This window comes from Varanus komodoensis, unplaced genomic scaffold (assembly GCF_004798865.1).
Source record: "Varanus komodoensis strain SLA01 unplaced genomic scaffold, ASM479886v1 scaffold79, whole genome shotgun sequence".
In the NCBI taxonomy this organism is placed as follows: domain Eukaryota; kingdom Metazoa; phylum Chordata; class Lepidosauria; order Squamata; family Varanidae; genus Varanus; species Varanus komodoensis.
Genome location: NW_025336467.1, coordinates 2,095,016 through 2,108,277, shown reverse-complemented (window position 1 = coordinate 2,108,277; position 13,262 = coordinate 2,095,016).

The following is a 13,262-nucleotide window of genomic DNA, read 5'->3' as shown; positions in this document are numbered from 1 at the left end:
CAAATTTGCAGGCATATTGAGTGTAGCACTTTAACTGCATCATCTTTTGGGATTCTGAATATCTGAGCGGGAATACTGTCTCCCCCACTGTCTTTGCTGTTGCTAAGCCCTCCTGAGGCCCCCTTGACCTGAGATTCCAGGACATGTGGCTCGAGGTGAGTGACCACCCCATCGTGGTTGGAGGGGACATTGAAAGTGTCTTGTATACTTCTTCCAGGTACTCTTGCCCCCTCTTCTTGCTTATGGTGGCTAGAAAGAGCCTAACTGTGACCACAGAATCGAGCTCTCAGATTGGCGCTGGGATGCTGAATTTGGAGTCTTTTCCCCTTGCCTTTGTGGCAAGGAAGAAGCGCCCGTTCTGCTGAGGTAGGTCAGTGAGCACAGAGCAGGTGCTTTGGGGCTGGTTGGGAGGTGGGGATGGAGGAATGTGATGTCCAGTCCTACTTCCTTGTGCCTGGACGGATCCAGATGTGGAGGGTTCCGGGCCCCCACACCTGTTCACGCTTCTGTGATGTTTGCTGGGCTTGGTTCCAGTTGCTTTCTATCACCTTGATGGCCTTTGGATACCCAACCAGTGGAGAAATGTGAATTTCTCATTTCCCCCTCATTACAGGAAGGATATAGCCAGGTTGGAGTCAGTGCAGCGAAGGGCCACAAGGATGGTGGCCGGTTTGCAGGGGAAGCCGTATGAGGCGAGACGGAGGGAACTGGGCCTCTTGAGCCTGGAGAAGAGGAGACTCAGAGGGGATCTGTTGGTGACATGCATGTGAGGGGATGTCACACAGAGGTGGGTAGAGACCTGTTCTCCCCTGCAGAGGAAGGCAGGACGCGCTCCCATGGAGCAAAGCTCAGGGAACCAAGGTTCAATTTGGATGCCAGGAAGCACTGCCTGACGGTTAGGACCCCGAGGGTGTGGAATGGGCTTCCATGGGCTGTGGATGAGGCCCCATCGGTGAGGGTGTTCAAGGATAGGCTGGACATGCCCATGGTGGGCATGTCGTGAGTGGAGCCGGCTGGAGCCAAGGGTCAGACTAGATGGCCCAAGAGACCCCTTCTGACTTGCTCTGTTTCTTTGTTTCTAGAGGCGTCAAGTCCATTAGGATCATGGTTCAGGTGGCACTCTGGTGAGATCCATCTATTAGCTGTTCCATGTATTTTTCTCTCTCTTTTTCCACAATCCCTTCTGAAGCCAGCCAAAACCACTTAGAACACAACCCAAAAGATCAGCGAATCTGAAAACTTAAAACCTACCTGAAAAACCAGAATAATGCTTCCAAAGGGCAAGTTAAAATGATGTACTTCCATGCCTTTTCTGCATCTTGGGCGAGTGGGGATTTGCTGTGATTCCCTGGGGGAGAGTTTGGGAATCACACGGGAGCCAGCCCTGTTCTATGGGCCCCCTGCAAAAGAGGGTGACTTCCAGAGCGCTTCTCCAGCTCACCTGGAAAGGTGGCCTTTCCCAAAGCCATTTAGAAAGAGAAGAACAACTGAGGTTCTTGTTAGACATTACACACCTGTTAGCTGGCTAGGAAGGCTGGCTCTGCAGGCGAGACGCTGCATTGCCTTCATGCCTGTTTGTGGAGTAGCCAGTGACACCTGGCTGACCTCTGTGAGAAGCAGGTTGCTGGCTTAGCTCACATCTGGTGCCTTCCAGATGTTTGGGGCTGCAATTCCATCTGCACTAACTGTGCTCATTAGGGCTAATGGGGTTTGTGGTCTGCAACATCTGGGAGAGAAGGCTGGCTTTGTTTTAACTTTGCTCCGACCCAGCAGGGCTCTCGTGCCTTGATGGCAGGTGAGTGGAAGTCCAAGCCAGGTGCCAAATTCAGCCCACCTGGAGCAATATTTGTACCCTACCTCTCCAGGGTTCCTGAGATGGCCACACAAATTCTCTGGCCATTGCATTGTTTCATCCATCAAGACCAGGGTTTGGCTCACACAGTGGTCCAACCAGGAGCCCACAGCTTTCCATGAGCAGACGATGTGTATTACAGCACCTTCCCACTCAAGTCCCCTGGAGCGTGGCCTTGCCTAGCCTCCTTGTTTTGGATTCTGTCCAATTCTCTTTTAAAGCTGTCCCAAGAGAGTTTCTTAGAAATGGAATTTGGCCTTCAGAGAGAAGGTTGTTCTTCACCCCAGCTTCATGAAATTCCATGGATGGCAGAGAAAAACTGCTGAGTGGAGCAGGCAGAAATAGACAGAAATGAGCTGGGCTGCCAGAGGCAGGCACTTACACACAAGGAGTAGGTGCTGTTTTAGGTATACTTTGGGGGTTTCTCTCAGGGAAGTGATCATCCCTCAAAAGGTGGTACCCACAGCAGGCCTGAGGGACCCACAGCCACCAAGAATGGCGGCCACCTCTGAGTGGAGCAGGCATGCATGCCCACACCCAAATGCCCAATTCATCTTCTGAGTTTTTAAGAGAACAGTCCTTTGTGTCTCTTCACGAACAAATATTGCTTGCCCCTTTGCCCGTGTCATTTCTGCAGAAATGTGGAGGCATCCATGTGCCGGCCTACACTGATCAGGGTCCGTGTGGACCAGATCCTGGGGACACGGCGCAGCATGTGCTGGAACCAGCCTTCTTCATTTGTGGGGCTTTCTTGTGTACGAGGTGGTGCCAACACAGCGCATAGCAACAGAGGACGGGGAGGGAGGGCTGCTTTTCTTGCCCGCTTTGGTCGCCCCTTCCGTTCACATGTGCTCCCCACCTGGCCAGAGCGAGAAACTGTCCTGCCATGGGGAATTCAGCAGTGGGACACCCCCCTTGGGCTCGCCACACCCCCATTTCCCAACCTGGGTGCGGAAAAGCACCGTTCCCACCTTCGCAGTTTTATATTCCTTTAAGCTACCATCAAAGGCACGCCTGACTAGTTTTTCTCTGACAATAGAATTCATTATGATGGAAATATCCTCCAGAGGTCTGCAGCTTAATTACCTCCTCATTTGCATTTTTGCATATTAATGACTGCAGTGCTAATTTTTCTTTTCTTTCTCTTTTTTTCTTTTTTTGCTGCAGTGTTTTTCCAAGGCGGAGGGGAAGATTAAAAAAAAAAAAACAACCCTAAACAAAATAAGAGCTGAAGAGCCACTGGAATCCTTGGTTCTGTTCTTGTCTTCCTGTCCTCCATTTTCCCCCTTGTTTTCTTCCCTTTCTGCAAATGATGCCATTGCTGGCATGGAAATGGACCGTCCCAATGACAAAGGGGTCAGCATGTGCTGTACCAAGTCCTGGGAGATCCCCCTTCACATGCAATGGGTCGATCGGAGTGAGATTGGAAATGTGCCCCGTATTGCCCCTCGAACCCATCCTTCAGCCCTCACCCGTCTGCCCCCAAAGCAGTCGCCAGTAAACCTGCTTCTTCCTCTCATTGAGCCTTACGTGTGGAAAGCTCTCCTGGAGGCCTCCTGCCACCACAAACACCCCCATTTCTCCTTTGCTGCCCCTCATCCTGGCTCCTCCTCACCAAACATCTGCATTGGCCACCCCTGACTGAGCGACCTCCAGAAGTGCTGCAGGTCCATTCCCGGTGGCTGGGAATTGTAGTCCAAAAAGCTCCTGGCTGAGGAAGCCTGACGTGCATGGTTCAAGCTGTCCCCGGTCTCTTCCTCAAAATACCTCAACAAATCCACCACTTTTGTGGGGACTTATTTATTATTTATTTGAAACATTTCTATGCTGTCCCCATCGCAACAAAGCCTCGGGGTGGCTCACAACATACTTCTGCATTGTGGTGCTGCCATCACACCAAGTCCACCCTTCCCTTCCCGTCCTGTCCTGTCCCGTCCCGTCCCATAGAATCATAGAATACTAGAGTTGGAAGGGGCCATGAAGGCCATCCAGTCCACCCCCCTGCTGTTGCAGGACACCAGTTCACACCATCCCACGCAGAGGACTGTCCAGTTTCTCCTTGAATTTCTCTAGTGTGGGAGAGCCCCCACCTCTCCATGCAGCTGCTTCCATGGTCATGTTGCTCTGACCGTGAGGAAGCTTTTCCTGATGTCCAGCCTGAATCTGGGTTGCCGCAGCTTGAATTGATTTTTCTGTGTCCTACACTCTGGCATCAGCCAGAAGAGATCTTGATCTTCCTCTTTGTGACAGCCCTTGAGGGACTTATCGAGGGATATCATGTCCCGTCCCGTCCTTCCCCTCCCCTCCCCTCCCCTCCCCTCAAAACCTAAGTTTGTAAGCTCCTGGGGGCAAGGCCCCTTAGTCACTTACACGGCTAGGCAAGTCCTCGTGCCCCGTGACAGGTTCACAGGGAGCTTTTCCATCTCCTCCTGCCGCCTCTTAGATTCTGGGTCACCCAGCCCTAAATGTGGCCTGAACACTTCTCTCCCCATGCTTACCCAAAACTGCTGGGAGCTGCTGTTTGAGAAATGCCAGTCTTGTTGTATCTTCGCAGAGCTGAGGAACTCTGCAGGGTGGTACATGGAAAGTCCCTGCAGCCTTTCTCAGAAAAGGCCTTTCTTGGCTCACGTTGGAGTGGGCTGCACTGGACCACACAGACTCGTCTCGCCTGAAGAGCCAGCGGATCTCCGTGGAGGGGCCTCTGCCGCTCGCCTTGCCCCCTCACCAGCTCCAACCAGATTTTCAGCAGCGGCTGGTTGTAGGCCGGGAGGTCTGGATCCGTGCGTCGATCCTCTTCCAGATGGACAGCTGCAGGGTGCTGCGCTGCAGGCTCCCCTTCACGCTGCCCTGGAAGCTCCGGCTCAGAAGCAGAATGCAGCCGCTACGGTCTGAACAGGCATGCCCAGGTTGTCCTGGCAGCTCCCCTCATCATCCCCTTGTTGGATGTCTATACAAAGCCTCAGGGCTTTTTCGTGGTGGCACCTCGCTACCAAGCATCCATGCTTCACTTGGCATTTTTAATCTTTTCAGAAGCAGGTTCAGACTTTTAACTTCCCCAGTGTTTTAATCTCATAGTTTGCCTCATCCTTAACCTCCCCCCGCCCCCCACATACAAAGATATTGTTTTGCTATTAGAGAAGGTTTGTTCCTATTTTAGTCCAGTGTCACCTTATTTTAGGATTTAAATCCTGTGCTCCATCTGAACTTGAGGCAGTTTCCTGAAATGCAATGTACGTATGTTTCAGCTGCACCTACAAAGGCTTGTGGGGGAGTGTGTATGTGGGGGGGGGGGGGGGGAGAGAAATTCTGGGAAAAAACTCCTTTATTTCCTGAATTTTCTAAAAATATATCCTTGGAAAAATGTTATTTCCTGCATTTTTGCCAATACCCCCTGGCCTTTTGTCCATTTAGATCCCTAGCTGCATCAAGGATTTGATCGAGACACAGACGTACGTCGGGGTTTGGGTGGGACCAGTCAGTGCTTCGGAGTTTGTTGACTGAGCGGTCTCCTGAGGCTGGGGGAAGGAGGTCTCTGCGTCCTTCGCAGAGACTCCATTGTTTGGCAGGAGGTCTTTCTGCTGGCATGTCAGGCCTAGTTATTTCCATCAGAGAGAACACAACCACTGCTCTCGGAAAAGCAGGGCGGCTGCGCGGCAGACAGAGGGGATGAGAAACTTTAACCAAGTTTGACAGGACTCTGGAAAATGTGGGGGCGGGAGAGGGCTAGCCACTGTAATCCATCGGTTGGGAGTGGGGGACAAGTTTGCTGTTTTCTCTCTCCCCCCCCCCCCCCACACACACACCCTGCTTGGCATTCACCAACAAACAGTAATCTTTGATAATACCAGCACGCCAAGAGGTAAAGAGCAGCACCAAGCTCTCTGGTGAGGAAAGGGTGGTCCAACTCCATCATTGCAATGGGTGAGCCAGTTCTGCTTGGTGCCCACCTAGGCATCTCTTTTGGTCTCAAATTCTTTTTGTCCTGAAGAGTAAGACAGGGGCAAATTTGGGTGAATGAAGCATCCAAACAAAATTCTACAAAATTCTCTGTACCAACCGAATTCAAGAGACTGTGTTATACCAACCTGCTGACACGAAAAGCCTTATTTATGTATTTATTAGACTCATGCATTCTTTTTCTTTTTCAAAAGAACTCAAAGCAGGGATTGGTTCTCCTCTTGCTGCTCTCCATCTTATCCCCTCAACAACAACCCTGTGAGGTAGGCTGGGCTGAGAGTCTGTGCCCGGCCCAAAGTCACCCAGTTGGCCCCATGGCTGAGCGGGGACTAGAACCCAAATTGCCTGAATCCAAGATTTGTCCTCAAAGCTGCAGGCCTAGGTGGATGAAAATGGCAGTTCTGGTTGCTCCCAGATTTGATGATGCCTCTTATTTTAGTTCTCAGGTTCTTTCCATCCTGAGTATAAAGCCATGTGCGGATTTGGCTGGGTGCTCACCAAGAGCAAATGGAAATGAATTTCTCTCAATTAGGGTGCACTGCTGTTGGAAGAGAAAGTCGTCCTGTCCTAGGTTTGACCAAATCCTCTACAGCCGGACTCCAATATTGGTAGTCCTGGGGCAGGTGGTGCCTACCATCTTGGGAAGGAACGTACAATCGAATTTGTGTGCCTGTCACAAGGCTGTGAAAATTCCTGGCACCCCAAACCTCTTTCCCAGCGCCCCAACCGTTTCTAGGACCCTTCAGCAGCACCGCCAGTTTGGAAGGTAACTCCATCCGGTCCAACAAGCTGTTGACGAATGCTCAGTTACCAGCAGAACCTCGGATAGCTCCTGGTGGACCACTTGCTTGCTCCACCAGTCCTGGCACTTTTATCCTTGGGGGGACCAGGATGCCCTTCCCAGGCTCTGCCCCCCTCCTGGACAGTAATGGCCTTAAAGGGACAGGCCCCCACCCTTTCCCTACCTCTCCATCCATTTCCAGGCTGCGGTTGCTGAGCAGACTCCAAGGTGGGCAGAGAGAGGGCGAACCCTTTGTGTGCATCTGGCTGGGAGGGTGTGTCTCCATGCCGCCTGGCTGGGCACCATTCCAGCTGAGTGTCAGGGTCTTAGCTTTGGGTCCAGCCCCTCCGTAGCTCCTGTAGCTGGTCCCCTTCCTCCCATACCTCTTCTGTGCCAGGCCTGCCGCTCTGAGCCAAGCCCCTGGTTGCTTCCCCTTGCAGGTCAGGGCCCCGGGCAGGGATGTTGGCACAGAGAGACCAGACGGGTCCAGCCAACAGAACCTGAGGTGAAGCCAAGGCCACAGTCCCATGGGGAAGTCTAATAGCCCAGTCCCAGTCCCAGGAACCAGGAGTATGTATTAGGGGCAAGGCTCAGGCAGCCATGCACAAGCCAAGGGTCAAGACCAGAAATACAGTTCCTTGAGGCAGCGAGGCAGCACACTCGGCAAGCCAGGATGCAAGGCAAGGGGCAGGCGTGAAGCAGGAGCTGATGTGCAGTGAGCAGGCGAACCTGAGGCAGAGAGCAAGGCTCGTGCTGCTGAGGTGAAGCAGTGAGGCGGGAAGCCAGTTCCGCTAGGGCACTGCAGCAAGCAGGGAGACCTGTGTTGCAGGGCCCAGTTCTGGAGGGAAGAGTGTGCTCTTAAGCAGCCCCCCTGCCCTCCCCCCCAAAGCTCCCAGCTGGCACTCAACAGGAGGCTGAGAGCTCCAGCAGAACCTGGGGCAGATGCTGCAAATATTAAGGTGGGTTTCTGATTCTGACTATTGGGTGATGCCCCAGAGCAGGTCAGATCCTCACATGGCTTGATTTTCCAGGCTGGCTGAAGAGGTTTTGCAGCTGGTGATAAAGGACATCTGTTCCATGTCCTAAGATCCACCTGGTCAGGTCGATGAATCTTTCAGGAGGCTAGTTCTGCAACTGCAGAACTCACCCCATGACACGGTTTTCTCCTCCAACATCTGGCTGCCGCCTGAGGCAACTGCCTCACCATCCCATCTTGGAGAGCTGGTCCCACAGTTTGGGCAGCTGCATCTGCCCGCATCCTTTCACAGTTCCCTTCGCCTCGGCCTTTCTTCCTCCTCTTCCCCTTCTTCGTGCTCACATTGCAAAGGTAAGTTCCTTGGGGCAGAGGTCTTTCTTGAGCTGGCTTGCTTAGGGTGCCCAGGAAAGGCCAGGACTATGGCAGGCCTTGCAAAGATGTACCATATGAATCAAGAGCTGGGACCTTGCAGACCTTCCGATGTCGTCAGACTTCAGTTCTGAGCCAGCCCAGCAAACCTTGCTATAATCCTTGGTTCTGCACAAAGGGGCGAGATGGCTCTACCTTTCCTCAGGCAACTAAACTGGGAAGAACAGCCATTCTGGGTTTTTTAAATCAGGACTTGTTAACCTATTGATGGCCTGATCCAGTCCACTAGACACATAACTGGGGCAGTGAACAAGCAGGGAGTTCTCGATATTCAGTGAAAAGTGCCAGAATCCAGGGCTGAGGTTTGGGCAAGAGAACCTGAGGTGAGGCAGAGTCCAAAGTCCAAACGCAAGCCCAGGCCATGGACATGGAAGAGGACAATGTCAGGAACCAGAAAGACAAACAGGTGCAAGTATCTTGAGGCAGGATATCTGGGCAAGATACTCAGCAAGGTTCGGGCAAGATGCAGGAGCTGAACCTTAGCTCAGAGGAAGTCCTGCATTGCTAAGGCAACCCAGCAAGGCAGGATAGAGAGCAAGGTAGGGTATGGCAGGGAGGACACAAATAGTGGGGCCAGTCAGGAGACTCTCTCTTGTGGGACAAGGCTGGCTCGGGCAAGGCAGTGAGGCAAAGGTTTTATGGAGGGTTGCATGCCTATTAAGCACCACTCTGAATGTCTCTTGGAGATGGGGGATATAAGCCCTTGCAGTACACATCACAGGCAGCCTGAGAGCCCACTTCAGTCTGCATAGCTCTCCTCTTCCATCTTGCAGGCTGCTCTGCTTGAAATCCTGGAGCTCACACTGGTCTGTGGAATGCCTTTCCAAATCATGAATCCAGACCTCATGATTTCTGTGAAGGCTCCTCTCGCCATCTGCTGGCCAGGATGCAGAATGGCACCCTTTTTAAGTGACTTCAAGCCTGCGGAATATCTCTCTTCTCCAAGGCACTTCTTTCTCATTTAACCCCCCCCCCCCAAAAAAAAAAAACCCTGCTTAAATTGCACCTAGCATACAAAAGAACAGGGCATCTTGTATTAAAAGTCTCTTCACTCCATCTTGCCCTGCTGCTTCTCTTTTCTGTTGTTCATGCTCACATTCCCAGCCAGACTCAAACAAATCTTCTATCCGTAAATTTACACAAGGCAGTGCTTTTGGCAGTGCTCCAGACTAACATGGTGTTAGACTAACACCTGGGAAGCATCACCTAGTGGTCAGAGCAAAAAATGCCTGCAAAAACTCTTTGGTCCTGGGTCCAGCTTACTGTCTAGCCATACCCACGTTGTAGCCCCAGCCACTCGCTCAGCTGTGGGCATATTGCTGCAGAAAGAAAGATATATGAAGGGTTGTGATGTTAGATCAAAGGGCCGTCTTTGGTCCACAGAGAGGGGCAACTAGATACCCCAGAGACAGTGCCAGATTTACATATGGACTGAACAGGCTGCAACCCAGGGGATTATAGACTGGGGGGCCTCAGCCTTCTCGCTCCCATTGCCATTATTTTTATTTCATTTGTATGAGAAAAATCAGGAGTGTACCTAACTGAAAGATAATTTTTTAGACTAAAAAGAATAAAGAATGACTATAAACTCAATAAAGAGTAAAGAAAGATCCTTATCTGGAATACTGTGTCCAGTTCTGGGCACCAAGATTTAAGAATGATTCAGAAAAATCAGAAAGGGTCCAGCAGAGGGCAACAAAAATGATCCAGGGTTTGGAAATGCTGCCCTGTGTGGAGACTGAGAGAACTGGGCATGTTCCGCCTTGAGAACCTTGAGAAGAGAAGACTGAGGGGGGACATGGTATTTCACCAGAAGTCCTTCAAAGTCTATCACGAAGGGGAAGAGAAAAATTTCTTCTTGCTGATGCCAGAGTGCAGGACACAGAATAATCAAGTCAAGTTGTGTCAGCCCAGATTTGGGCTGGATATCAGGAAAAGCTTCCTCAGTGTCAGAGCAATAGGACAGTGGAGCCAGCTGCCTAGAGAGGTCAAACGCTTTCCCACGCTAGAGACATTCAAAAAGAAACTGGACAGTCATGAGAGTGAGATGGTGGAAATTGGTGACCTGAGACAATCTGAGGGCCTTCTTGGCCCCTTCCCACCCTACTATTTTTATGATTCTATAATTCTACAGTCAACAGTATCCCAAGGTCTTTTGTCTGACGTAAGCATTCTTTGCACAGAAAATGATAACATGAAACTGATTTTCATGATATAATTTCTGTGTTTGCTTCCAAAAGCACTCAAAAGAAACTGTTCTGACTTTGTATATAGTGTAATGTTATAACCTTGGTATGATTTCCCCATAAATATTCTTTGGGAACATCTTCATTAATTCCATAGTTTTGTAAACTTATTAATGGTTACAAATTTATAAACAATCTTTTCATCAGTGCTAAAATCCCAGCCATGTTCTACTTTCATTGAGCAGATAAAGAAGAGAATGAAGTTTTGTTTCGCATGATCAGATGCTATTAAGTTTGGTCTCCCAAGGTTTCCAAAGGCCCTCTTCAGTTGCTTAAGTCCAGGCCTGACTGCAGAAGCCCAGGGACAAGCCAAGGTCAGTGACGCAGGCTCACAGGATAAAAACATGCACACATGCTAATTTATACACATTCCCAGTTTTTGTCTGTGTATCTTGCACGTCCATAGCCCACCTGTTAATTGGCTCTATCTTTTGACTCCAACATTGCATGCACCCCAGTGTTTGGATTTTCTTTCTGCTGGTAAGAGTCCCCTATTTACTTGCTTCCAAATGCTTTCTTCTGGCTGGAGGGAGTTCTGCATTCAATCTGATCCTGCCCTGTACAATTGGAAAGGATGAAAGAGGCAAGGGTGTCCTTTGTATTCATATGCAGAAGGGGCTAAAATCAGGTGTGGAGAAAAGAAAGTAGATTGAGTGATGCTTTTCTCCTGCTCTCATCCTAGGAGAACGTAGGTGCCCGCTCCATGAAACTGAATGGTGGGAAATTCTGGGTGGATAAAAAGCAGAACGTTTTACACATGAAACCATGGAATGTCATACCATGAGATTTAGGGTTGGCTGCCGACGCAAACTGTCGGGTGTAGCAACAAGGACGGCACCCTAAGGCTGCCGTTCTCTGTCTCCTCTGGAGCCCTGAGTCTCTGGGATGCCTTCTGCCCCACCACCTGCTGCCAGGGGAAATTCCTGAAATGAAAGTGCCGCGGGCATCTGCACTGCCTTGGATCGCCCAGAAGAGCTGCCTTTTGCCCATGCAGGTCTCCCCTCTTTCCAGCTCCCTCCACCAGAGGGTTTCCCCCGAAATCAGAAGCCCTTCCTTCCCCAGTGCATACTCTTTTTTCCTGCAAACAGAGACGCCCTTCACATGCCGTCCGGCATGGGGTGGCCAGCTGTGAGAAGCTGGCAGGCCCCACATGTCCCCACATGTGGCAGCCCCCGAGAAAGTGTCCCCTTAACAGCGTCTGATCAAGTGATGCTTAGATCAGATGATTAAATGATTAAAAGATTATATGACTTTTTACTTGATAGGAAAATGGAAGATGAACAGGTTAAGGAAACTGTGATAACGTGGGCACAAACTTTTGGATATAATACTGAATTAGAAAAGTGGTAAAAGCTGTGGGACAGAAATATCAAGGTAACATTAGCAACTTCATATAAAGAAAACTTGTATAAAATGTTTTATAGATGGTATCTGTCACCAAATAGATTAGCTAAGATGTTTCCAAATATGTCAAATGGATGTTGGAAATGTAAACATAAATTGGGTACTTTTTATCATATGCGGTGGACTTGTGATAATGTGAAAAAGTATTGGATTAAAATACATAAATGGCTTGAGGAAATGTTACAAAAATCCTTAGCTTTTAAACCTGAAGTTTTTTTATTAGGCATTTTTCCGGAGGACATTAGTAAACAAGAAATGTATTTGATTTTACATGTAATTACTGCAGCGAGAATTGCATTCGCTCAATACTGGAAAAGTGAGGAACTACCCACCGATGAACTGATTCTAAAAAAGATCTTGGACTCTGCAGAAATGGATAGATTGACTTTATCATTGAAGGAGAAGGAAGATACTGACTTCTATCAAACTTGGAACTCTTTTTATTATTGGCTAGAGAAACGGGACTTTGCATAGATTTAAATATGTTTTTAAGTTATCATAAATGGAAAAAGAAGGGTGTGGGGGCTGACCCAGTGGGCTCGATGTTTTTGGTGATGGATGTTGTTTGTAGTTTTCTTTTTGTTTTTTATGATTATAATTTCAAATAAAACTTATTAAAAAAAAAGAAAGTGTCCCCTGTTTGTCTCCACCTGAACATACTCAGACACCTGACCAGGCCTTCTCCAGGTACTTGAACGGAGAACAACTTAGACCAAAAATACAACCTTTTAAATCCAAACATGACAAATACCAACATCTCAAAGAACCGCGACAGGCGCAGAATTAGTGCGTGTGCGAAAGGAGGGTGTAACGATCCAAATACTTTTCCAATTAAATGGACTTTTCCAATTAAATGGAGCTCTTCAGAATCTGACACTGAAAATACTATTGGGTTCCTTCGTAGAGACCATGGCAGACAGCCAATCCTTCTGCACTCTTTCTTTTAGGTGACAATCCTTCCCACTAGGAGGCGGTAGACTCCCAGGAATTTAAAGCGTGGCCTTGGTGTGAGTTACAGCCAAGATACTTAAGCCTGGTTCTCCTTGATTCCTGGCAACTTTGACTGTGTCTCTAAGTCCAGATCAGGGAAGGCCACCCGAGCAGAAATCAGCATCAGAGGAGGCAGGTTGAATGTGTGTCACTATTTGTCCCTGGTGAGGAGTTTGGCCAGGCCAGAGAGCCAAGGCACCCTTCGTCCTTCATTCCCCGTCAAGGTCAGAAATCAACATTGCTCTTGTCCATTATTATTATTACATTTTTATACTGCCTGTAGCCAAAGCTCTCTAGGCAGTTGACAGCTATAATCATAGAATCATACGCTCAAGTCACCCATCCCCCTTCTGCCCAGGCCTGACCCTGCTTAGCTTCCAAGATTAGGCAGGATCAGGCACTTCAGGCTCCATGGAGGTTTCTCTGCTGGACAGCCTGGGAGGGAAACTTCTGCAGGAGGAACCAGGTGGGAAGTTGCCAGTCCAGGATAAGAGAATTGAAAGAACGACCTTGGATGGGATCTGCACCTGGAGGGGCGGAAGCGGCGATACCCAACTGCTTGCAAGTCACATCTGCACCATGGATGCTCACCCTCCAGCCCACAGGACCTCCTTGGGATTCTACCCT